This window comes from Ochotona princeps, chromosome 18 (genome assembly GCF_030435755.1).
Source record: "Ochotona princeps isolate mOchPri1 chromosome 18, mOchPri1.hap1, whole genome shotgun sequence".
In the NCBI taxonomy this organism is placed as follows: Eukaryota; Metazoa; Chordata; class Mammalia; order Lagomorpha; family Ochotonidae; genus Ochotona; species Ochotona princeps.
Window position 1 is genome coordinate 9,936,807 of NC_080849.1, and position 24,836 is coordinate 9,961,642.

Below are 24,836 nucleotides of genomic sequence, written 5' to 3' on the forward strand. Positions count from 1 at the left end.
GCACACGCCACGTGCCCCCGAGGAGGAGGAGGCGGGGCCTTCATCTCCATCCTTACCTCCTCGCACCCCAACATGTGATTCTCTTGGTCCAGCTCATGTGATCATGCTCTTTTAGTGTCCCTGTCCTTTTTAAAAAACATTTATTTTTATTGGAAAGGCAGATTTACAGAGAGGAGGGACAGAGAGAAAGATCTTCCATCTGCTGGTTCATTCCTCAAGTGGCCACAACAGCCGGAGCTGAGCTGATCTGAAGCCTAGAGCCAGAAGCTTCTTCCTAATCTCTCACACGATGTAGTGTCCCAAGGCTTTGGGCGGTCCTCTTCTGCTTTCCCAAACCACAGGCAGGGAGCTGGAAGAAAAGTAGAGCAGCCGGGACACAATCCGGTGTCCATATGGGATCCTGGCACATGCAAGGCAAGGACTTTAGCCACTAGGCTACTGCGCCGGGCCCTGGTGTCCTTGTCTTTGTTGACCTTTCGCAGAAGGCTCCAGTTATTAACACAGGAAGGGGTTTATATACACACACACACACGTACACACACACACACACACACTCACACATCTCAGGCTCAGTTGAAGGATTTGGAAACAGGTGAGACCTAGGGACTGGAAGGATCTGGGGGCAATATGTTTGGAAGCTGGGGTGTCGCCTGGCCATGGCAGCTGTCAACCCGCCAGGTTCAGAGTCCCGTGCCTTTGCTGCCTGTGCATGAAGAGCCCGCTGCCTTTTACCCACCCTCTCCGACGCGCAAGCGCCTTCCCGCTCTCAGGAAACATTCAGGGGTGGGGGTGTTCCCAGGCTGCACTGCAGAACTCCTGAGTGTGAAGGGCAGGGAAGTTTAAAAAAAAAAGAAAAAGAAAAGAAGCGAAGAAAAGCCCCCATGCTGAGCCTCAGGAAGTCTGTGGGAGATTCCCAAGCAGGCTCAGGAATGGGAGCCGGGAGCCGGCCAGGAGAGCTGCGCTGCTTTATTATTATTTTCAACTTGTGTGCGTGTTGTGCTTTTCCACTAATTTTAATTGAGTCGAGTCCCATGACTTTTGCGATCCCCAAATCCTCCATAAATTCACTGCAACAGGCACCCTCCCCTCCCCGTCCAGCACCACCCTCCTGAACCCGCTCCCTTGCCCGCCTGGGAACCTGCCCTTTAAATTGGACATGGCTGGGATTTTAATCGCTGCTCAAAGGCCCAGTGACAATTTCACAACAAAGCAGGGAGGTTGAGTGGGGGGAGGAGGAGGGAGTTTTGTTTTCGGCCCGATTAAGAGAGCAACTGTTCTCTCTGTGTGTCCCCTGGGGCCCACTCCTGGCACCAGACTGGGGAGACCTCAAACTCGGTGTTGCAACATCCATCAGCCCTGAGCCGGCCTGAAACTCCTCAAAGGTGACCTGCAGCTGTTTGGAGGAAATTCCAAGGTCTTGTGTGGGAGATTCTCGGCCCTTGTTTTACATTCGCTCCTCCTGGCAGAGAAACCAGGAAGTTTTACTTTCCCAGGGATCTCGGGCAGGTAATTGTTTTCCCAAACCATATTTTAATCTGATGCCAGTGGATATTCTTGCTCTGAGAACCTTTGCCCACATCTATAAACTGTTTGTATTCGCCTTGCGCCTCGGAGCCTCGGTTCCAGAAAGTTCCACCCTCCCCCTGACACGTTGGCGGCTCTGGTTCTGGTTGCGGGCCATTTTCATTTCTAAACAACAGTTACGATCCTGTTAGTCCTTGGCATCTGGGAGTGCTTTGCTGTTACGAGACTGGCCACATCCAGGTGCTGGGTCATCTCCTCAGTGGGGAACGGGGCAGATCTGCTCAAAAGGCCTGAAACTGCCTGCCTGGTGGTTTCCGTCCCAACCAAGGGCTGTGTGGCCCCAGACTTCGATCCATTCACCAGGAGGCCTTTTTAGTTTTATTTTATTTTAAAGATTTATATATCTACCTGAAAGGTCAAGCAATGCAGACAAAAGGAAAGAAAGGGAACAGAGATCTTCAACCCACTGGTTCATTCCCAAATGGTCCCATAGGTTATGCAGGACCCAGAGGCCTGGAACTCCACCCAGGTCTCTTACATACTTAGGGCCCTCACCTGTTGCTTTTCCAGACTCATAAACAGTGAGCTGGATCAGAAGTGGAACAGCCAGGGACTTGAACTAATGCCCATATGGGTTTGCTGATGCTTCAGGTGGAAGTTTAACAGGCTGTGCCACAGCTCTGGCCCATATCATGAAACGACTTACTCAGAGGACTCTACTTAGAACTAGAATGCAAGAGTGATTCTGTTCCCTAAGCCCCCGCTGGCACAGTGAGCAGCCCTCCAGCCTCACTGAGAGTATGTCATCGCAGGCTTCTCACCCGACGACAGGGTTTCTCCAAGGCCACTGAAAACATAGAAACCAAGCGGTGTGAAGCAGAGTGTCACTTGTCAAAGTGTCCCATCTGGAAGTTGAGCCCCCAGTGTGAGAAGCGAGCTGTGCCATGGGGGGAGCTGTAAGAGGGGCTGCTCTGGGCAAGGGTTCATGCCCTTCTCTGGAGAGAACCAGGGTTCCTGAGAGTAGCGTTGTTGCAAAAGCTCAGAAAGACCAGCCTCTCCCCGTCCTCTCCCGCAGGCTCCTGCTGTGGCAGTCCTGCCAGTGGCTCTCACATGAGCCCGGTCCAGGCATTTTGGGACAGTCCCCAAAAGGGTGGGTAGGGTGAGTGGTGTGATGCTGGGCAGGGGGATGGCAGATGAGCCCCATGGACTGGGGGAAGCCACAAAGCTCGCGGCGACGGTTCAGAGAGCTGCAATGTCATGGAGGGCGCCTGTCCCTGCCATGGCAGGTTATTGTATTATGGCTGCCTTGGCCAGCATGCTCACGCACCCACCCCTCTCCAGCTCCCTTACCCACTAATTTTTTTTTAAGATTTATTTATTTTTATTGGGAAGTCAGATATGCAGACAAAAGGAAATGCAGATTTTCCATCCTCTAGTTCACTCCCCAAGTGGCCCAATGGCCGGAGCTGAGCCAATGAGAAGCCAGGAGCCAGGAGCTTTTTCTAGGTCTTCCACACAGGTACAGAGTCCCAAGGCTTTGGCCCATCCTCTACTGCTTTCCCAGGCCACAAACAAGTAGCTAGAAGGGAAGTAGAGCAGCCAGGACACGAACCAGCACCCATATGGGATCCTGGTGGTGGCAAGGTGAGGATTTAGCCACTAGGCTGCTGCACCAGGACCACCCACTACTTCTTTCATCCATTCTTTCCATTACCCACTCAGTGAACATACTCTTATTCAATCAACACATCTGCTGAGAAATCCTGGATACTGTACCAAGCAAACATGCTGTGATGAGCTGGTGGCAGGCAGTTTCCCCAGCCCTGGCCTGGGCATTCAGCCAGGACACCTCACTAGGGCTTCTTCCTCCCACCAGGTGAGTGGCAGTGGAGAGAGGATGAGAGACAGAGCACTCTCAGCCGCTCTCAGCATTCCCAGCACGCTGTGGAGTCTGTAAGGAAACTTATCTCAAGGTTTCTCCACACACTCATTCCCATCCTGCCACTGCCCCCATGCCCACCATCCTAACAAAGTCCCATCCTGTTGGGGGACCATGCAGAGTGGCGGCTGAGGCAGACAGAACCATTCTGGAAAGCTTGCAACCAAGCAGGAGCCCAGGCTGAGATCTTTCTTTACCTTTGCTTCAAAATGCCAACCTACCTTCCCCTCATCCCAGGTCAGGTTTCAGTCCATCAGCCACACCCCGTCTCTGGCGCCCATGCCTCGTGTTGTAGGCTGTGGTGCCAGTGGGGCTGTTCCACAGACTCCTGAGTAGTCAGTGCCTGGAGTTTTGGTGCCTGATGCAGCTGCCTAGTTCCCCCAGAGTGCATTCTTGGGCACCTGTGCAGTGGGGACGAGAAGAGAGCAGGGGCAGAGGTAAGTGGAAAGCTCATCTCACTCACCAGCTGGTTGGTCCAGGCTACCACTTACCTTCCCTGAACCTGGTTTTGTCAGCTTTCGGTTCTTTCTGAAGCTCATTGATAAAACAGGTTTGGACCCAGGCAGGACCTTAAGTGAACTAGGGCTGGAATTCACCTGGGATGCTCTCCCACAGCTGTGCCGGTTGTTTCCAGCCGGCTTCAGGTCTAGCCTGACTGGCCTGCGGACACACCAGGCTGCTTGTTCACTGTTTTGAAAGTGACTCTTAGAAATAACATACGTGAGAGAGTTTGCAGACCGGGCAACACTCTGTCAGCTCATTCCGCTCTGACATTTGGGTAGCTGCCATTTTCAAGTCTAGCTGAAAAATACATTTCCTAGATCCAGTTTTTTTCATTAACTTACAAATCAGTAGTCTTCAGATTTGTATATCTGTTGACAAATTTGGGCTCAACAAAGGAAACCTTCTGGAACATTTAGGTTCAAGTCTTTTCTGGTATTTGTTTGTGAGTGCTGATAATTGGAAAGTGCCTGTTGGACCACTCACCTTGGCCTTGTACATGAGGATGGAAGTGGACTTAACAGAGAGTGTCAAGACAGACAGCCTTAACTTTGATTTGTGGGCTCGTGTGACATCTTAGTGCAAACAGCAAGGGAGTGGAGGTTGATCTGTGCTTTGGGGTTGAAATCCGTGGATTTGGGTGAACATGACAAAAGACCTGTCATTGCTTTCTGAAAGGACCATAGAACCTCTTGAGGCTGCTTAGGGTGGAAACATAGTGCAGGTTCTTCAGCTGGGTCTGAGTAAGGAGAAGTGTGCCTCAGGGTCCACCTGCACAGCAGGATGTGACCTGACAGTAGCTTTATCCTCATCCTCCAGAAAAAGAGAAGAAGGGAAAGCAAGAAAGCTAGCCCAGACCTCCGCTCGTGCCCCGTCTATGCACACTGCTCGACTCACTAGGTGAGAGATGTTTGGGGTTCACAGTCTTGTCTGGGTCTCATAACACTCAGTGAAAGAAATGTTAAGCTAGGAAATAAATCTGAGTTCTGGAAAAGACAGTACTCCAAAATAGCATGAGATGCAGACAAGTCTGTTGTTTTGTCCAGGCCTCCAATGACTATCTGTACAGGATGATCACAATAGCTCTTACTTCATGATTCTTTCTTCAAGAATCAACTGAGGATATGCAAACATGTATATGAAAGGTTTTTTAAAAATATTTATTTTACTTTTATTGTAAAATCAGATATACAGAGAGGAGGAGAGACAGAGAGGAAGATCTTCCGTCCGATGTTTCACTCCCCAAGTGACCGCACTGGCCAGAGCTGAGCCGATCTGAAGCCAGGAGCCAGGAACTTCTTCCAGGTCTCCCACGTGGGTGCAGGGTCCCAAGGCTTCGGGCCATTCTCAGCTGCTTTTCCAGGCCACAGGCAGGGAGCTGGATGGGAAGCGGGGCTGCTGGGATGAGAACCAGCGCCCATATGGGATCCTGGCATGTTCAAGATTGAGGACTTTAGCCGCTGGCCACTGCGCCAGGCCCGAAAGCTTTTATATGTGTATAATATTGCATATGTATGCAATATCATAAATATTTGTATATGTTCCCTGGGAATTGAATCTCTATACATTCTCCTCACCAAAAAAAAAAAAAAAAAAAAAAAAAAAATCACCAGCACAAGAAACTTAGACTACTATCGTCAGGAAATGTGTGGGTTCCCAAGGCTGAAGGTCTCTCAATAAAAGGTTGTCTTGTCCTAGGGGAGGAAATCCTTTCCATGCAAAACTGCTTATTATGTTTTTTCCTCACTTAAAAGGAAACTGCAAGTTAAACTGGATGATTATCAATATTCTGCAATTCATATTTCCTTGTACTCACCAGCCCCTGCAAGTGCAGTCATGTCAAGAACGCACCGAACGATGATACGTGTTGGCACAAAGAGGTCTTGTGCACTGTTTGAGTTCTTGTAACACAGTGGGCCTTTGGCAGCAGGGAAGATCAGTATCTGTAGAGACATTGGTTTATTTCTAACCCTAACTCCATGTGAGGAATAGTCCTTCAGCCCTCACTTGCACAGGGTGGAGAGGTACTTTTTTTTTTTTTCAGTTTGTTTTTTCACATCTATTTAGAGCAACCCAAATAGGAAAACTGCTACACAGGCCCTAAAATTCATTTCCTCCATCCATTTTCTGCACTGTGCTTTGAGTCTGGTAACTATAACTTTTTAAACATGTCATTTTTATTTTTGTTTTAGTCTAAAGGTCCTTTCAGAAACACCAGGAGGGAAAAACATTTTTAGCTCAACTAAGAAAACAAACATGTTTAAACAAATACACCAAAAATGTTCAGGTAGAGTTAGGAGGTTTTGGCCTGCATGCATTTTAACTGTGAGCCAGTAAAATATACTCTGAAAACAGAACTTTTCTGTCTTAGAAGTGCTGGTTTCTCTCTAGAATAGAAAAGAAGATAATTGATCATAACTTTTATATCAAAGCTTAAGTTTCTGTTTTTTTTAAAGATTTATTTATTTTACTTTTATGAAAGAGTTATTTTATGAAAAGAGGTAGAAAGAGAGACATACAGGGAGAGATTGTCCAGCTGCTCTGGGCTGGTCTGAAGCTGGAAGTCAGGAACATCTTCCAGCTCTCCCACTCAGGGGCACGGACTCAAGGGCACCATCCTCACTGCTTTCCCAGGCCATAGCAGGGAGCTGGAGCGCAAGTGGAGTCACTGGGGCTGGAACTGGTGTCCACATGGGATGCTGGCACTGCAGGTAGATTAGCTTGCTATATTGTGGCGCCCCAACTTTCTGTTACTTTGAAAGGGCATTTCAAGTGGAACAACATGTTGCGTTTTTACTGCTGTTGTTTTTAATCACTCTTTATAGACATCCTGGGCAGAGTCAGTGGATTGGCAGACAATGGTGGAAAGTAGAGGAAAAGATGGCCTGGAAGAGCAATGAATGCTGCCTGGGGACCTGTTACTGCCTTATGAATGTGAGCTGTCTAATCCTCGTATCCTGATGGGATGCTTTGTAGATTTTGGAATAGAATCGATAACGTGAACTTCATGCCTGATTCTCCAGCAATCCAATGTGGGGAAATAATTATATCTTAATGAGAAGGCAAGCTTCCTATCTCACTAGTTCTTCAGGGCCAAACAGTCTCAAGATTTGCATTGTTCTTGCTTAGTAGGCAGATAGGCAGGGAGTAGTTTTCATTTGGTGAACTAGTACGTGAATGGACAGGTGCCATCCATCCTTAGAAACATGATTGGGATTGTATTCACTGGGTTTTTAGTTACTCAAGGTCATTGGTAACCCCAACATGCTTTACATTATGGGTGTTAGAATAATGTAGACCTTGTATGTTATTATCTCACATACAGAGTTGAAACATCTCTTCTGTCAAAGGTACTTATTATTTTTATCTTCTACAACCTGAAGCATGTTTAGCCTGTGCAGCTAGCTAGCTTTCTTCCAAAAGATCTTCCAGTTTCACTTTACCTGATGTAATGTGGGACTATTGAAAAACAGCCCTGACCTAGACTCTTAGGAGAATGGGAGATGTTATCGATCTGTTGGTTATTGTTGGTAACATTTCTTCTCATTTCATACTTATAAGTGCTGTGCTCTTGTGAGCCCTTTGCACCCATTGGGGTCACCAGTTGCTAAGCATTTTCATGATACTTTATCTGAATGTATCAGGATCTCCTAACCTGCCTAACTCCAACAGTGAATTGGGCTCATTCACACCATGCTTATAGAATTGCAGGGTAGACATTGTGAAATGTATCAGCAGGCTATTTAAATCCTTTCATTTCCTAAAAGGTGAAAGGGCCAGATCTTAGAAATTAAGGGTATTTTGTTTTGTTTTGTTTTGTTTTTTTTATCCATTAAGCTGGCACAAGGACTGAAGCTTGAAAAGTATACAGTAAACTCGGACTGTTGGGGGGTGCTGGAAGGTATCCCGTGTGGCTCACTGAGACTTCAGCAAAGCATGGTTTTTAGACTTGAACAAGAAAATTCACTTTGAAATCAGAAGAGAATATGGTAGCAAGAAATCTTCACAGAACTCAAGTTCTAGTATTTTGCTAACACTATTTCAAAAGCAAACCAATCTGTTTCCAACTTTCTCCCAAGAAAATTTATTTACTAAGAATGTCTAATGAAAAGATTGTCTTCCATCTGATCTGTGTCTTTGGAGGAAGACAGCTGATTGATTTAATTCTGCTTATAGCAATGTCAAGCCAATTGCCAGCAATAATACATCTTTGTGAGTGCAGCCACCATCCATCCATCCATCCATCCATCCATGACTAGCCCAAGTAGTTTGCTATGCTCTTTTCCACATATGCAAAACAAAAATGCAGATTGAGTGCGCCTTACCTGAAAATGATCAGAATCAAAAGTGTTTAATATTTTGGATTTGGGGATAAAGGGATTTTAGAATATTTGCATGTGTAGGATGAGATATCTTGGGGAGAAGACTCAAATTTTAAACACAACATTTATCTGTGGTTTATATACATCTTATATACACAGCCTGAAGGCAATGTTATGTTTTTGATATACTGAAATTTTGACTGTAACCATCACATGAGGCTGGGTGCAGAATTTTCTTGGGTGAATTTTGGATTATTTCAGATTTGGTGTTTTCAGAATCAGGAGGTTTAAAAGGTGCAAACAACTGCAAGATTGGAGACTCAACAGATATGAGGGGAAACATTGAGAAGGATGCTGAAACAAGAAAACTCCAAAAAGGGACCCATGGAGTTGGTTCCATCTTAGAACCTGACCAGCACCTTGACGTGTTGATGGAGCATCCTCCCTGACCCAAAGATGAGCTGGGCCTGTTCTCCCTGGATGCCAGTATGAAAGAGAGGGAGTGAAATGTAATGTCGCACCCTAGAGCTTTGGAAGAATTAAGTCAAGATCATGAAAAAACAGTCCAAAGCAAAAGTGTCGCCCAGGTGCCCAAGTTATTCATTGCTAACAGTGAACACTTCCTATGCACTAGGCATGGCTCCAAGCTGTTTGCTTTATCTTTGCAATCATTTAAATCCTAAGTTTCCAGACACTACCTCCTCTACTTGGTATTGATTAGAGCAATGGTTAATTCATTCACATTAGAATTTCTGACATGCAGTACCTCTCATGTGCCAGTCACTGCTTTAAGCATGTTATGTACAGTAACTCATTTAGTCCTCACAAGAACCAGATGGGGTGTGTACTGTCATATCCTCACTTTGCACTTGCAGAAATCAAGATGCAATGATGTTTAGCACAGCTTGCTCAATATCACGCAGCGGTAAGTGACTAAACTAGGATTCAACTCATGTCTATTTTCTTAACCACCACCTCAGGCTTCCTCTTCTGTACTGATCACTGATTCTGTCATAAATAGGAGCTGTTTATATGAGTTTGGTTGTTATAATTTTAAAGAAAGCATCAATATACACACAAAATGTAAATGGATCATGTCTGTTCTCCCCCAAACCACAGAAAGTTAAAATAGCATTCAGGTGCTTTGATGATGGCCTTTAGTAACTACTCTTTAAAGAAAATATAAAACAAAATTAAAAAACCAACATTTAATTTGGAAATCAAAGCCTGATTGCTTTTGAGAGCCCACAAGAAGCCATCCATGGATTCAGTAAAGGAATGAACACCAGCAGATGTAATGGCTGCCTACCTGTGATTAACGACTTGAATAGCCCTAGTTAAGCTTTGGGAATCAGGGGCCACGATGGACACTTGTGCCTCAGATTTCCATTCCAGCTTGCCTGCTAACACACACCCAGGGAGAAAGCAGTGATGGAGGCACCACCTGAGTCCCTGCCACCCAACTGGGAGATTCCAGCGCAGTTCTAGGCTCCTGGATTTGATCAGGCCCAGTCCCAGCTGCTGTGGGCATTTGGGGAATGAACCAATGGACAGAAGATATTCTTTCTCTCTCTCTCTCTCTCTCTCTCTCTCTCTCTCTCTCTCTCTCTCTCTCTCTCACACACACACACACACACACACACAAATAAATAAATAAAATTAAAAGTTATTCTTAGAGAAAGAATCAGGAGACCAGACCTAGTTATTTAATGCTATTAGGTTAACAAATAATGTTACCAAAGACAGTTAAGACTAAAATAAAGACTAATGACCCCTGTGCCTGCTAAATACGTGGGACATGGGTTGCTACTGTTTAGCTGTTGTGGGTGGCTAAGCCCTGTGGCATGGATTCCAATACAGAAAGTGCAATAATCATCGCTTAGCAATGCCTCCAGATCCATCCTCAGATTACCTTTCCTCCTCCCGTGACATGTAAGCCACCTAAAAGCCTTGCCATTCCAGCGGGTCCCTGCACTTAACAGAAGGTGAAGGGACGTGTGGAAAAGTATACTACAGAGACCACATTTACCAATAAGCACAGCAGCCTGCATTTTCCTCCAATTAGAAGCAGACAGAAGCCTTAGGGCTACATGATGAAATCCAGAGTTCACGCATCTCCCAGATTTCTGGCTCTTGATGTCGATTACAGGGATCGCAAGCCTAGTGCTGCTCTCGGTGCGGAGGTGGCAGTCGCTGGTAGGCCTGCAGCCAGCAGCAGTGGTGACCTCTGAGATCATCCAAATGCACCCTCCAGGGCTGTCACTCCTCACCTCAGCTTTTGGCCTGGACAGTCAGGCACAGTATTGAAAGGGCAGCAGCTGCTCGTGGTCCAAGGGGACTCACAGGCTCTTGGCCTTGAAAGAAACAAGGATCTGAGAACCCTTGACGTGTCCTCCAGGAGACCCCCACTGCCTTTGCTGGACCACCCAACCAGCCAGATGAGAACAATCCTGTGTTTAACGACCTCCAAAGAAGAACTCCAAACTCCATTGTCAGCTTGCACTTTGGCAAAATGATCTTTGGTAGCAGGCTTTCCCTGCAATGAGAAGAGAAGCATGCCTTAGGAAAACTGTATGTTTAAAATACTTTAGAAAGAGATAGACAGACAGATAGACAAAGACACAAAGTGAGCAGTAGATAGCTGAATAGATGATAGAGACAGCGAGACACAGCCAGACCTCTAACAATGAACCGTGTGTGCTATAGAATTTGTGCGGAAGGAGCCCTCCAAGACCTGTTCAAAACAAACACCTTCCCTTGTGCGCCCTGCACATGTCCCACATGCCTCTCTTCCAGCACCTTATCGTATTGCAGTGTGAGAATGTGTTTGCCACTGGTTTCCCTGGCAGGAGTGTGAGCTCCATAAGGCAGGTTGAATCCAGCTCTAGCCCAGTGCCCTGCCCCTAGTAAGTCACTCCACAGGAGAAGGGAGAGTGGGATAAAGAAAGGGAATTAGAGGAAAGAGTCAGCCAACAAACATGTTTGAGAAAACTCATGGGAAATGTTGGTGTTTGCTTTCGGGAGTGCATCGTTCCTAATGGTGCCATCATCACTGTTTTCCTATGCAACTTTAAAGCATCTTACATCCCATTTCCACTCCATACACATATCAATATGACTCTATTAGCTGTTCAGTGTTGGAGGGATTTTTTTAAAATACTTACCTCTATTCAACACCATTCTAAGGAACAGAAATTCATCCTAAGACTTTTTCTCTGAAATAATGTCCAGAAAAGGATCTCATTAGGGTCCATTTCTCCCATGATTTTGGTACTGAGGCATGGTCTGGGCTTAGAAAGGAAGCTGGCCCCCTTCCTTGGTTCTCGTCTTTCTTCTTGGCCACTCGCTGATATTTCTCTTTTCCCTGTGAAATGTCTCTCTCAGGGTACCTGCAAGCCAGAAGTCCCCGTCTGAACTTCTCGTACTGAGAGCTGGGCTTGAATCTCCTGTCCCCACTGATGCAGACTGGAGACTGTAGCTTTCACAGAAAAGCAATGGACTTCGCCTGAAGTAGGCAGCACAGCTCGTATGCAATCTGGCACAGGCATTCTGCCCATTTGGGGCATTTGATTTTTGACAATAAGTGCGTGACTCCCACACATGCCTGCTGGCAATTGTCTTCATCTCAACATTGTCATATGGGTTGTTTACTGTTTGGATGTTCCCTTAGGCTTATTTTTCTCTCCTCTACACCCTGAGATCAGTAAGGACAGTCTTGCCTAATCCCATTTTTCTCCCTTTTTTATGCTGGGCTCTTCTTATTCAGTAAAACATCTCAGCAGGATGCCTTAGCCCCAGTGAGGAAATTTCTCCAGAGGCCTCTTTTTCGGGTGTGCAGCCACAAACCCGACAGAGACTTGGGAAGGGTGGAGGCCAATCCTGCATCACTGACAGATGTGCATGAGGCGGCTGAACAGGGCGGAGGGGTGGGAGCAGCCACTGGCCAAGGATGTGGTTGGAGGCACAAACACAAGAGGTGCCCACGGGCTCTTCAAGCCAGGGAAGTCTGAGGTCAGCGGCCTGGGACATGGGGACACAACAATCAGGACACTGAAGACAGGGCCAGAGACGTGAAAGGGACAGCCACATGCCCTGGGAGAGGGACAGATGCAAGCAATTCCGCCAAGTGATGTTTATGCAAACCAAGAAGGATGGGCTGGCTGTGTGCAGACTATCTCCAAGGCCTAATAGAGTGCCACATGGAGGCTGGTGCATAGTGGGCTCCTGATGAGGCTTTCTGACCTGAAATGAATGGAAGATTTTCCAGCCCTTCCTGACACCTAGCCAAAGAAGGACAATGGTTCCCATCACTTTGAACATCATGAATGCCTCTCCCTCAAGTCCAGTTATGTTCTCTGGACACAACTTCCATCCATTTTTCCTGAAATGGTTTCAAATAAACGAAATGATTTTTTTCCAGCCATTTAGGAAGAAGGAATGCTGTGTATAAAGCCTGGATTCAATAAAACCAGATTTTAAACACACACACACACACACACACACACACACACACAATTCTTAGCATCTTCTCCTACAGACATTGGTCTGGGCAGGGCTTTTTATTTTATTGAATCCAGCTGAAGAGCTTGAGTACATTAATAATGGGGCTTCATTTCCAACCGCTGCCTCCCAATCTTTTCCCCTAAAAGCCTCATGGTACTTAAGCAACTGCTAATACATGAATAATTGTCTGTGGCGTCATTTCCTGCTCTGATTTGACCACCCCCAGGATGAGGTTTTTCTCCTGGTACCTAACCTGGAGTTCTCAAGCTTGCAAGATCATATTTAAAAAACAGTAAGCAACTCTTACTGCGACTGTGACCTGGCTGGTACTGAGTTTCTTTATGTTGAGACATTATGGATTTGGGAAGAATTTGTTGGGTGTACAATGACATTTGTTTGGAGCAAGTCTGCTTAAAGATTACCCTGAGATTGGAATCTGGTATTCCTACTGAAGGTGGATGACTGTGACCATTTTTCAGACGTCCAAGGCCAGACTGGTAGGTTTTATGTTCTATATTGCAAAGAAAAGCATGTGAGGTTCCCATACTGAAGATTCCCTGGAAGATGGCGTTCAGTTTTCTTGAATGATGAGGAGCTAAGGTCAACATGTAGAAATCAGGCTTGTCATAGTGCAGTAAAAGAAGCCATAGAGACACACCTATCGGCTAGTTCACTCCCCAAGCGGCTGCAATAGCTGAGTCGATCCGAATCCAGGAACCAGGAGCTTCTTCCAAGTCTCCCACACAGGTGCAGGGTCCCAAGGCCTTAGGTCATCCTCTACTGCTTTCCCAGGCCACAAGCAGGGAGCTAGATGGAAAGTGGCGCTGCTGGGACATGAACCAGTGCCCATATAGGATCACAGTGAATGCAAGACGAGGACTTTAACCACTAGGGTAAAGGTTTCATCTGCTGTTTTCTCACAATTAAACGTAATCTTATAACTTCACTCCTAACAGTAACTTGTAAATTTGTTTAGACAATAATAACTAAGTACCTTTCCTCCCCAGACTCTTCTGAGTAATAATAATAGTAAGAATTATTATGCATTGGAGAGTATACTGAAGATACATGGTATTTAGATTATGGCCTCCGTTTTTAAGACTTAAGGGAATTTTTCTAGTTAACTTTCAAATTTTCTGTTTAAAGAAATACCATCTTTGAAATAATAAGGCTAAGTACTTTACAAATCAAAAACTGAATCACAAGACTCTATTACCATAATATTTTTACCAAGTCTCCTAAATACATCTTATATCCGTTTTCTACACTTTTAAATTTCTATCAATTGTCAATAATAAGGAACCATTTTAAAATAAAGAACATTTAATTACATTCATTTCCCATCAACCTTTCAAAATGATGTAACAATGATTATATTGGCCATTTCCACTGGCTGGCGGGAGGTTCTTCTACTAATGGCTCCCATGGTTTCCATTGCATATTTTTCTTCCAGACTTAGTTCATTTTCAGCCTGAGGAATCACCTCTTCTATTTGGCCACCCTGAAATTGATCTAATTTTTGAACATCTGATTCCATTTTCACCATACTCAGCTTCGCATTTGCAGTCATCTATTGTGTATCTTTTCTGAATGCTGCAGTTTTAGGCAACTGTTGAAGAACATAGAATGTTTGCATACAATGTTCTCAGCCTCTCGTATGGACTCTTACAAACAGCCCACCCCACAAGGCCAGTGGTCTGGCCTTCTCCACCAAGCCCACCATGTCTGCCAGGCAATATAATGTTTGCATGAGTTGATAGTTGTTAAGTGCAACAATAGGACTTATACTCATGCTGGCTAGTTGCCTGTGGTCACCTATTTTTGTCATATTACTGAGCATTCAGTGAGTGTATTCCTCTCCCCATGATCACCTACAAGGCCGAAGACAGAGGGCTAAGAGTGTGGTCAGACCACTCATGTGACACTGCTTCGCCAAAAGCAAGTGATCATTCCTTCAATCTGCAGCCTAATGTACCCGTGGATGTGGGGCGAGGCAAAATTGGGCTATTTGAGAGTGAAACGTCACCTTCTATAAAGAAAGTAATTTAAAATTTAAAAAGAGTGAAAGTGTGAATCTCTCCCAAAGGAAGGTGGAATCAAACATGACTGATCTGTCAGGCAGCCAAACAAAACAGGGGAGCAGACACAGGAAAGTGTTGAGGGAACTGAGGAGATACAGGCATTTGGGATGCCCCTAGTGGGCAGACAGGCAAGACTTCATACAAGGTGTTGAGGTGGACCAAACTGAGCTGGAGGAATGGGTTAAGGTGTGGGTGGTGAGAGGCTCCACTAAGGGGAAGGTATGGGACTGGGGAAGAAGGGTGCAGGGCTTTTGCAAGGGTAGGGAATGGTAGAAGGCCATAGGTGGGAATGAAGTTCTGCTGTCTTTATTTCGGGGACACTGAAGATGCTATCCTTGCCCCACCCAAGGATGGGCTGTGCAAGGGGCATAGATGATGCTAGAGTGTTGCGGGAGAGGCCCGGGTAAGACGGGCTTCACATAGCAGGCAAATGAGTCTAGATTTGGTTTAATAGAAAATAGGAAGTGAGAATGAGGTAGGAAACACTATCTAGAATGGTTGGCAGCTGTGTCCCCGCATGCCTTCCTGCAGCAGCCGTGACCCCAAACCACGCCCAGCACCATTCTCCACCAATGCAGGGACAAACTGGAGAAGGAAAAACGTGTTCGTGCCTGAGAGTTACCAAATCAAACCACAGCAGCCCCCAGGATTGGGGCTCTGAGATAGAAATGGGGAAATGTTGCCAGGTTTGGGTTTTGTGTGGATGTGGGTTTAGACCTGCTTCGTTAAGTCTGACTTTCTACTCAAGCAAAAGAGAGACAGAACATAGAGTCATTTTGTCTCGGGGGATCTTTGACCTATTAGCTTTTTGTGGACCTTTTTTCCTCACAGCTTCAAGGGGTCTACTGATACTGGAATAAATGTGTCAGGCCCCCTGCCTGCCTCTTCTGTTTTCTGTTTCTGGGTGATATCTTTGGTTTCCTCGAACTGACACATTCCAGGTTTAGTGCAGGCAGGCAGCCCCCAGCATCTCCGACTTAAACTCCTCCCTGTGAAGGGAAGAAAAATAAACAGCACGTGGGAGGGGGGATGTGTTCTAAGAACTGTCTGGTTTACACATCTATAGATACACTCCACCAGCACAACAAGTCACATGTGTGGCTGGTGAAGTTGAGGATGAGTCATTTGTAAATTACTCATAGAGAAAGATGTCTCTGAAAGCCTACACTGCTGGCTTACACTTGGAGCCGCGGGTGTGAGCGGGCAGCTTCATGAAGCATCCAGAGCTTCCATAGCAGCTGGTGCAGGGCACTTCAGGTGCGACGCAGGTGTCTTGGGGCCCAAGCCTTCTTTGCTGTGCAATATATTTCAAAATGAGGCTGTGTCAGAGAGAATGCTTGCGCTGGGGCAGTGTGTGTGGGTGGGAAAAATTTTCCGTCTAGCCAGTCTTTCTCTTAGAGTCACACTTTTGAAGTTGGCATGAGAACTCTTCATGCAGACCTTCAATCATACAGTCTAGAGGTGGAGACTAAGGCCTGGAATTTGGAGAAGTGTGTCAGTTCAGCGAAAGGTCAGGGAGGGAGGGGCCCAGCGAGACGGGCCTCGGAGACCATGGGAAGGACCAGGGTTTCAGACAGCCTGGACTGTCTGAGGAAGAAGGCTTTGCAGGGAAGCAGGAATCCCAAGCGAGATGGAAGACCCCCAGAGCACCTGCCTCTCAAATGAGAAAAGAAGCCGGTGCCCAGGCCACAGGCTACTGCTTTGCCTCCTGGGGCTGAGGTCTCTGTGTGTTTGACAGGGAAAAAACAGAGCGAGAAGAGAACAATCATGAAGGAAGCCCAAGGCACAGCTTACTAAATTGGTCCAAGGGAGGGATTTCACCAAATGCAAATGATCAAAGAACAATGCATGTGACTCAAAATATCCGTTATGCTCTTAATGCAAGAAGGGGTGAGGCAGAGAGGTGACCTTTTCAAGGGTTGAAAGTTGTAAACTTTTCAACCACACTGTTTTGAGGGTAGGGAGATTTAAGAAAGGATCACCTCCGGGTACCATTTTGGTAACGTGATTTGAAAAAAATACTACTTCCTACCTCATATCTGAGGCCATTTTTCAATTTGTTTTGCTTTGAAGGTGAGCGATTTATGTCCGTGAAGGAGCTCAGCCTTTTGATGAGAAACTAAAGTGGATCAGGTCTTCCTCTCCTAGAATGCCAAGGGCTGTGCTGGGGCAGGGAAAACATTCAGGCTCCCTGGAGTAGGGGTTCGCTCATCCCAACTCCAAAGGAAGCCCGGGTGGCCAGTTTTCCTCCCATGTTTCCTCCTCTTCCACAGCCCCCAAGGCAAACATCATGCTGGAGTGACAACATGGGGGCTCAGGTGGTAGAATCCCCAGATAATCATATTCTCTCGTCCTCACTGGGCTACTAGGAGCCAGACATTCCATGGGGACTCCTCTGAGCTCTGGGAAACACAATGCTAAGAGGACTTCAGTTTGCCTCTGTGTGTGTGTGTGTGTGTGTGTGTGTGTGTGTGTGTGTGCTCCCCTTGGGCTGTTGGCGACAGAATTTGGGAAGAGCCTTCAGGCTGTGGTTGACCCCTCCTAGGCAGATAACGTTTGCTCCTGTGAGAATATGGTAGATTTGACTATTGGGCCTCAACTTCCCTCTTTCTAAACATGGAAACCTCAATGCCTAAAGAACAAAAACCAGATGAAGGAAAAAAAAAAGCCATTTGGTCTTAGTTCAATGGTCAGATGCCAGCAGGGCTGTAGAGAGGGGCCCAGGTGCCTTCCCTAAAAAGGCCCCTTTGGCATTTCATAGAAGACCCATCCCTGCTGCAGACTTGCCTGTGCAGGCTCATGTACCATCTGCAAAACCTTTGCTCCCTGTGTTTGCAGTAGGTGATTAATGACCAGGCTTTGTTTCCACACATTTGGCTTTGATAATCTCTACTCGGAAACATTCAGATGCCAATAATTTAAGAACAAAATAGGCTTCCAGGGATCTGCCTGGGGGAAGGAGCCGCTCCCCATCTTGATAGAGGAGTCAGTTACAAGGCAGCAAGCACCTGTCTGTAGCCATCAGACTACACGTATCCGATGTGTGGATAGGAGAGATCTGCATGAGAAATTGTAAGAAATAGACTGGATTGAGTTTGAAAACCATCAGAAGTGGATGTGGTACAAATGAACCCATTGAAAGGGATTTGGCAACCTAAGAGTTGGCCAGGTGGGCACATACAGCGCTGCTCTAGGAAGCTGTGTGTGTTCGCCGGTGGTTTTGTGTGTTTAAGTCCGTTTTCTGGTTAGACTCATTTCCAGTTGTTTTGATTTTGATATCTATTCCCTTCATGCACTCCCCCACAGTACCTGGTACCTCAGGCCTATACACAGTGAGCATCCACTGGATGTCCGCTGGCCCTCTAATATGGGAGTGTTCCCCCCTTTCTCTGAAACAGTCTATCAAAGCCAACCAAAATGCATACGTAAAAATGGAAAGTGAAAGGAGAAACATCGTACTTGCACTAGTTTTGAGACAATTCCTAGCTATTTCTGCTTCATATATATATTAGTTCTTTTACTTTGGATAAGTTATTTTTACCTCAAAACAGACCATATACTTATAACCCAGCAATGTTTACTTTGAAGAAGATTCATGATTCTGTCTTCACAACAGGGGCTGGGAGTTTTGATCGGCTCACCCTCCTCCCTTCTTTCCTCTATGGCTCCTCTTCAACACAGATCAGAGAATCAGGTATGGAAACTCCCGCAGGTTGTTGAGTGGCCATTTACACCTCTGGGTCTGGAGTTTCATGTGTTTTTCTGACAAGTCAGTCTTTTTTGTCATCCGCTCATCTTGAAACTAGAGAGGAATGGAATGGAAGTGCACATTGCTAATATCAGAGGCTTCTGGAAATTCCCCTTTTATGGTACATGGGTGTATAAGAATAGTTCTCTTTCAGTTGTGTTTTTGTGACTTAGGGGACAGTAGGTGTGTTCAGCCCTGCCTCTGGTTGGGCCCCAGTGTTCGTAAGCAGCCTCTCAGCTCTCCTGTTGGCATGATCGGGGGCTGGCAGGAAGAGACTAACTAACTAGAATGACACTACTTGGGAGAAAAGGGGCCATACTCCGCCCTTCTGCAGGTAGATAACCTGAGCAGGAATCTACGCCCACATCACTGTAAAAAATCCACTTCTCCAGGACCTTCTACAGACTGATGAATCTCCATGAATTAAGCTCTGTATATCTTAAGTGGGTGGACAGACAGGCCTTTCTGGACATTTCTGTTGGCATTTTGTGTGTTAATTCATATCATTCAATATTAGTTTCCCTAATATCATGGCTTGCTTGAAGGTGTTTTCAAGTCATACAAAACAGAGCTATTTTATGGGGAAAAGAGCTTTTTTTTTCCTTTGCCTCACTTGCCCACGGTAAACAGCACCCCCTCTCCTGACTCCCAGCCACAGCAGGGGTCCTAGGAGAAGGCAGACCTCCTGCTCCCTGGCTGGCTGGCTGGCTGGCTGGCTGCTAGCTGGCAGTTCTCAGGGTCTCTGAGGGCCCAACAGGACGGCTGGCTGAAAGGTGAGACAGCCTGTGACAGCCAGTCCTAGGCCTGGGCTGTGGGTAAAATCCCTGTGGGGGTGGGTCCCTGGGTGTCAGGTGATTTGGGTGTTGCCAGAGAGAGAGTGCCCTCACTATGGAGCTAGTCTTGCCAGTGACTTATTCATCGCTCCTCAAGGCACCCCCAGGACAGACAAGGAGAATGCCTTCCTTGCTCGCCCATCATCCTGGCAGCCCACTCCTGCAGCCTGGGAAACTGGGCCAGGGCAGGGGCCAGGTGGCTCTCACCTGGGGACTCCCCTCCCCAGCAGCAGGCATCCCCTGGGGGTAGGCCAGGTGAGGCTAGAAGGAGCTTTTCTTGTGAAGCGTCTTCACTTCTGAGTTTCTTGTTCCTGCCGCGTGGAGCCCTGTGTGTTTGTTTTCTTTCTAATTTTGGCTTCAGAAAAAAAGAAAAGAAGAGAAAAGAAAATGTTTGGGTACAGTGTAAAAGTTTTCTCCTATCCAGACTGGAAACTCCCTATCACCCTGAATGCGGACAGGTGTTGAGCCCTAATTGTTACTCTGTCAATAAACAGAGTATACGTGGTATAGCAGCAGTGCCCACGGCAGTGGCCAGTCCCCTGCCCCTTGCAGTGTCTGGGATGGTCTGGAAGGCCAGGGGTGAAGGGGGGTGTGCCTCTCCCCCTCTTTTTGAACTTTCTGGTAGAGACCACATAGAATTATCTTCATGGTGTTCTGGTGGCATGTGGCATTGCAAACACAGGTGTGACATTTCCATGGTGCACTGCATGCTTTACGGTTGTAATAACTGAGAAAAGCTAGCACCAGCTAAAGCTTCAGGTTAAAGCTAAAAGCAGCTAATGCTATTGTCACTGCAAATGATGTCACAGGCCAAGGCAGAGCCCTCCTCCCCACCACCACCACCTGGGTCTCCTTGCTTGATTTTACCAACCAGCCCCAGGTGAAGGGCTTTCATAAAACAAGGTCTGGAAGCACTTAGTGCCATGTGCTTTGAGCCCCCTGCCCCCCAGAGGGGGCGGACACATCCCTGGACCATTCTGAATGGGAAGGGAGCTTGGGACACTTGGCGTTGTGATCACACATCTGGTCCTGGCTTGGACTCTGGCTTACATTTCATTTCTCTGGGACTCCATTGAAAAATGAGAGACTTTGCCATATTCCTAAAGCTTCATATATTCTGATTTATATATTTGTGAGACCCTCCCATTAACTTAATTGTTTATTTGGGCAAAGGCTGTCTTAGCTCCAGGATTGCTGTGTGCCCTTGAAGGAGGGCAGTCCCAGAGTCATGCTCCCAGGAACAGTTGCTGCTGGGACTGCCACTCATTGATGGCAAAGAAGACATGAGGAGGAAAACAGTGCCAGGCCTGTTCTTTAGCCACAACTGCCTTCTAGGCAGACTTCTGCCTGCATCCCCAAGTGCTTGGGGCATGCACCCTGTGTGTAGTCAGGCTGTATGCTGGGATGCAGTTACCAAGGAGCGCGAGACAGTCCTTAGATCTGGACTTGCAAGTGGGTGCCTGGCTCTGCCAAATGGGGGAGGTGGGTGAGCCCAGAGATGCCATTCACCTTCCCCTGGTGCACAGCATGGTCTCCCTCCACCAACAGTGCCCTGCAGCTGTGCTGTGCTGTAAGTGCCAAAACCTGGGAAGATTTGTAGGTTGGAAGCTCTGGGCTGTGTGATGGGAAGGCTCATCTGTGGTCTCTTCTCCCAGGGCAGTCACTGTGCTGGGTTAGAGTCCAGGTTAACGCCTGTTTCCTTTAACCCTTAGTCCTTCCTTGTCTGATGTCCTCCCCATCTTTGTTTCCTTCTCAACAAACCACATGGTTATTCGCCGGGGTATTTAGGTCTATCAAAGGCTCTGGCCTCGCTGGAGAAACCTCTCAAGCAGGAAAAAAAACCAAGGAGCCTGAGGAAGTTAAATGTACCTGCCCTGGGCCACGCCAGGGGTCCACATAGGCCTGGGCCTCTGGCCTTGGAAAGAGATGAGTGAAGTGAATGATACTAAAAGCATCCAGGGGAAAGAAAGGAGGAGAAGGCTCAAGGTGGCCCCGAGTGCAGGGCAAGGCTCAGGGCTACCACGGGCAGAGTGTCTGGCATCTGGCTGAGCATCTCTGTCTTTACCACCTGTGCTCCTTCTTCAGCCGCAGTCTTCCTCACCTGTTTGGCCTTTCCCAACTCAGCCAACTGTCCTGCCCTCCCCTCCACGCCAACAGGGGTCAGCAGAGAGCAGCAGGAGAGTAGACACACTGATCTCTTAACCGTGGCCTTCCCTACCCTCCAGGGGTCTCTGTGGTCTCACAGGTTGACCCTGAGAGACTCTCTTTTTCAACCAAGCTGCTCCCCACCACCCACAACCAGACAACCAGAAAGCCCTCCTGTCTTCAAGGCACTGCACGTCCAAGCCCACTGTCAACCTCTTCTGCCTTGGACCCTGTGTGACATTTTTGACTTGTGGTCTGGCTTCTCAGCTTTGCTGGAGAGGAAGCTGCCTGTGTGATTCTGCAGACAGTGTCTGTTCTAGAACGCTGTTCAGCCCTGGGGAGTCTGGGAGGAGAACAGCACTGCTCACTACCTGCCACTCTGCCAGCCTCCGCTGGACACCTTGGCAATGCCAGCTCATGCAGTCTCATCGCTGCCTTACAGTCCTTGCAGTGTTGTCCTCTTACATCTACAGAGGCTCTGAGAGGTCAGGGTAAGCCTGGGAAGCAGCACAGTGGGGGGCTGTAAGTCAGCACTCCAGGCTTGTAGCCGCACACCTGTCCCAGGCCATCCCTAAAGCTTTCACAAACTGTGCGGGAGGCTGTCTTCCTTGAGTACGGACCTGTTGCTCTCACCAGATGCAGCCACCATTAGAACTTAGAAAGACAGAGGTGGACAAGAAGCAGGCTCCACCCACAAGGAGGAGACAGTTCAAAGGGGACCAAGTAGCCAAATGGTGAGCCAGGGCAGGGCAGGTGGCAGGTAGGGCTTGGTCCTCCAGGAAGACTCCCCAGTGGTGCCTTAAGAGGAACACCAAAAGCAAAAGGCAGCTCGGCTCCAGAACATGACTGAGCCTGGCCTCTGGAATTAAAAGCTCCCAGGCAGTGGTTGTCAAGTGGTCACGTGGGGCCAAGGCTTGTGGTAGCTGTAAGAAGAGGTGAGTCTAGGGGTACAGTCAAGGCCAGTAGCCCTCTGAATAAGTTAGCCACTAGGGTATTTGAATTCAAGAGAGACTCAATTACTTTGTGGTTTAGCGAGAATCCCCTGGCAGGGCAGAATCCCAGGGGCTACACTGGGTGTGATGAAGGACAACCAACTTTGCAATTCGGGCCATCGTCAAGGGGCCATGCAGTGTAGCAAACAATGGAGCTGGAAGTAGCAGGTGTCCATGAGAGACACTGGGGCAGGGGGGTGGCAGTGCTATGGCCATGGACAGAGATTTCAGATGACATCCAGTTCACTTGCCAGAATAGCCAGTGTCTGCCCCTCTCTGTCTCTTTCATTCCCTATCCAGTGAAAAGCTCTTTTCCTTGTCAAGGCACCCTGCCTTGCCACCCATCATCCTTTCTGGAGCGCTGAGATCACTGTCGGAAGGTAGAGTGGGGCAGAGAGCAGAGAACACAACCACTGACGTTGGGCAGATCTGAGCTTGAATCTGAGCCCTGCAGATGGCTCGTGGTGTCACTGAGTTTATCTGATCTCCTTTCCTTCCCAGGAATGCTCCAGTTAACTCATGTCAGTTGAGTTCTTAAGCCCCTCTGGACCTCAGTTTACTCGTTTATGAAACAAAATCGAATGACTTCTGTGAAGTGCCCAGCACAGGGGTAGGCACTTGATGGTCCTGTCCTCTTCCTCCTTGTGTGTCCAGTGAATGGTCAGAGGTCTCACTCTCCCTTTTCGGCAGCTCTCGTGTAGTTACCAGGAGATTCTAGGGGATGTAGCTGTGGAAAGAGTGGTATGAAGCATTGGAACCTGTGTTACAAACATGAGTTTTCTAACTTTGGGCCATTTCTGTAAGCCTGGAGTAGGAAATTAAGGAGCAAAGAAAAAGGTAATACTGACCCACCCTGAGAGACAGTGTTTTGAAAATTCTGCCCCCAGAAAGTAGAACCCTCCTCCCCTTCCTTGGCTTCAGCCCTAACCCTGATTAGGGCCTTTGAATGGATGGCTCCAAAATCGCCTTAGGAGCCCTAACCCTAGTTTATAACCGGGTGTATCTGTATTTGTGTCAGGCATCCCAGTCCCAACACATAGTAAAGGGAAGACATTAAAGTTGCCCAGCATCTGTCCCTAAGGGTCTAGGAAGCACCTGGAACAGTCTGCATCTCACCAGAAAACTTAGAGGGGCCCTCAGCTGACACTCAAGACGTGGCCAAGTGTTACCGCCGGGCCCCACCCACTGCCCTGCTCTGATGGGTTTCACAGTTTCACCAGATTCCACTAATTACTTCTTCCAGGAAGAAAGGAACTTCTAGGAAGTGTTGGAGACAGGCGTTGTGTGATTTATTATTATTTTTTTTTACTTTCTGTGAATGATTGCAGTTTATTATTTCATAGCAAAATATTTAGCAGTGGTAGTCTGTAGATATGTTGTTGGTTAGCTTATGGATAAATGCTAAAAAAATGAAGACTAGATTTAGTCATTGCCCTCATTTGATTTAGGAATGGTCTGTAAAATCTGTTATGTAAGGTGTTGTTTTTCTGAGAGATGTTATCCCGCATCTGCGGGTTCACTCCCCAAATACCTACAACAGCTGGGACTGGGCCAGGCTAAAGCTGGGAGCCAGGAAGTCCATCTAGATTTCCCACGTTGGTGGTGGGGACCCCACTGCTTGGGTCATCAGTTGCTGCCTCCAGGGGTCGACATTAGCAGGAGGCTGGAGTCCGGAGCTAGAGCTGAGAATTGAACTCAGGTACTCCTATGGAGGATGCGGGCACCTCGCCCAGCAGGCAAAATGCCTACCCAACTCACATTTTAAGCCAACTTAGGGATGTTTTTTACCAATTACTGAAAACACCTTTAATTTTAGAATGTTCTTGGAAGGGATGATGTTTCTAGGTTTTCAAGTACCTAGAATTGGGCGCATGAGGTGATGCCAAGTGGAGGCTCTGCTGAGTGAATAACGACCACATCAAAACCCAGCGCCGTGAGGTACGCTCCAGTTCTGCCCTCATGGCCGTTGCATGGTTTGGTGTCAAATGCATGTTTTTAGAGGATGTGGACGTTGTTTTCCCTTAGTTCAGTAAACAAACTCCTTGATGTGTGTCTGTAACAGTCTGTTCGTGGTCTCTGGTTCCGAGCAGTGAGAGCGTGAAGGAGGGTTGTGCAGGCTGCTCTGAGCACAGACCGTCTGTTTTGAACAGACTCGGGGTCGCCCCTTCAAGCCCTTATTTGAAGTTCCAAGTAGGTCTCTGATGACCATCCAAAGCTGTTTTGCCAACTGCTGTAGATTATGTATGGG

The 24,836-nt window shown here is 47.3% G+C and overlaps 1 protein-coding gene and 1 pseudogene across 2 annotated transcripts in view; one reads left to right on the top strand and one right to left on the bottom strand.

Moving 5' to 3' along the window:
• BCL2 (BCL2 apoptosis regulator) overlaps positions 1-24,836 on the top strand; it is a 158,073-nt gene that overhangs the window by 117,855 nt on the left and 15,382 nt on the right. The gene's annotated exons all lie outside the window — the stretch shown is intronic.
• Positions 14,161-16,919, bottom strand: LOC105942719 (NADH dehydrogenase [ubiquinone] 1 alpha subcomplex subunit 5-like; annotated as a pseudogene).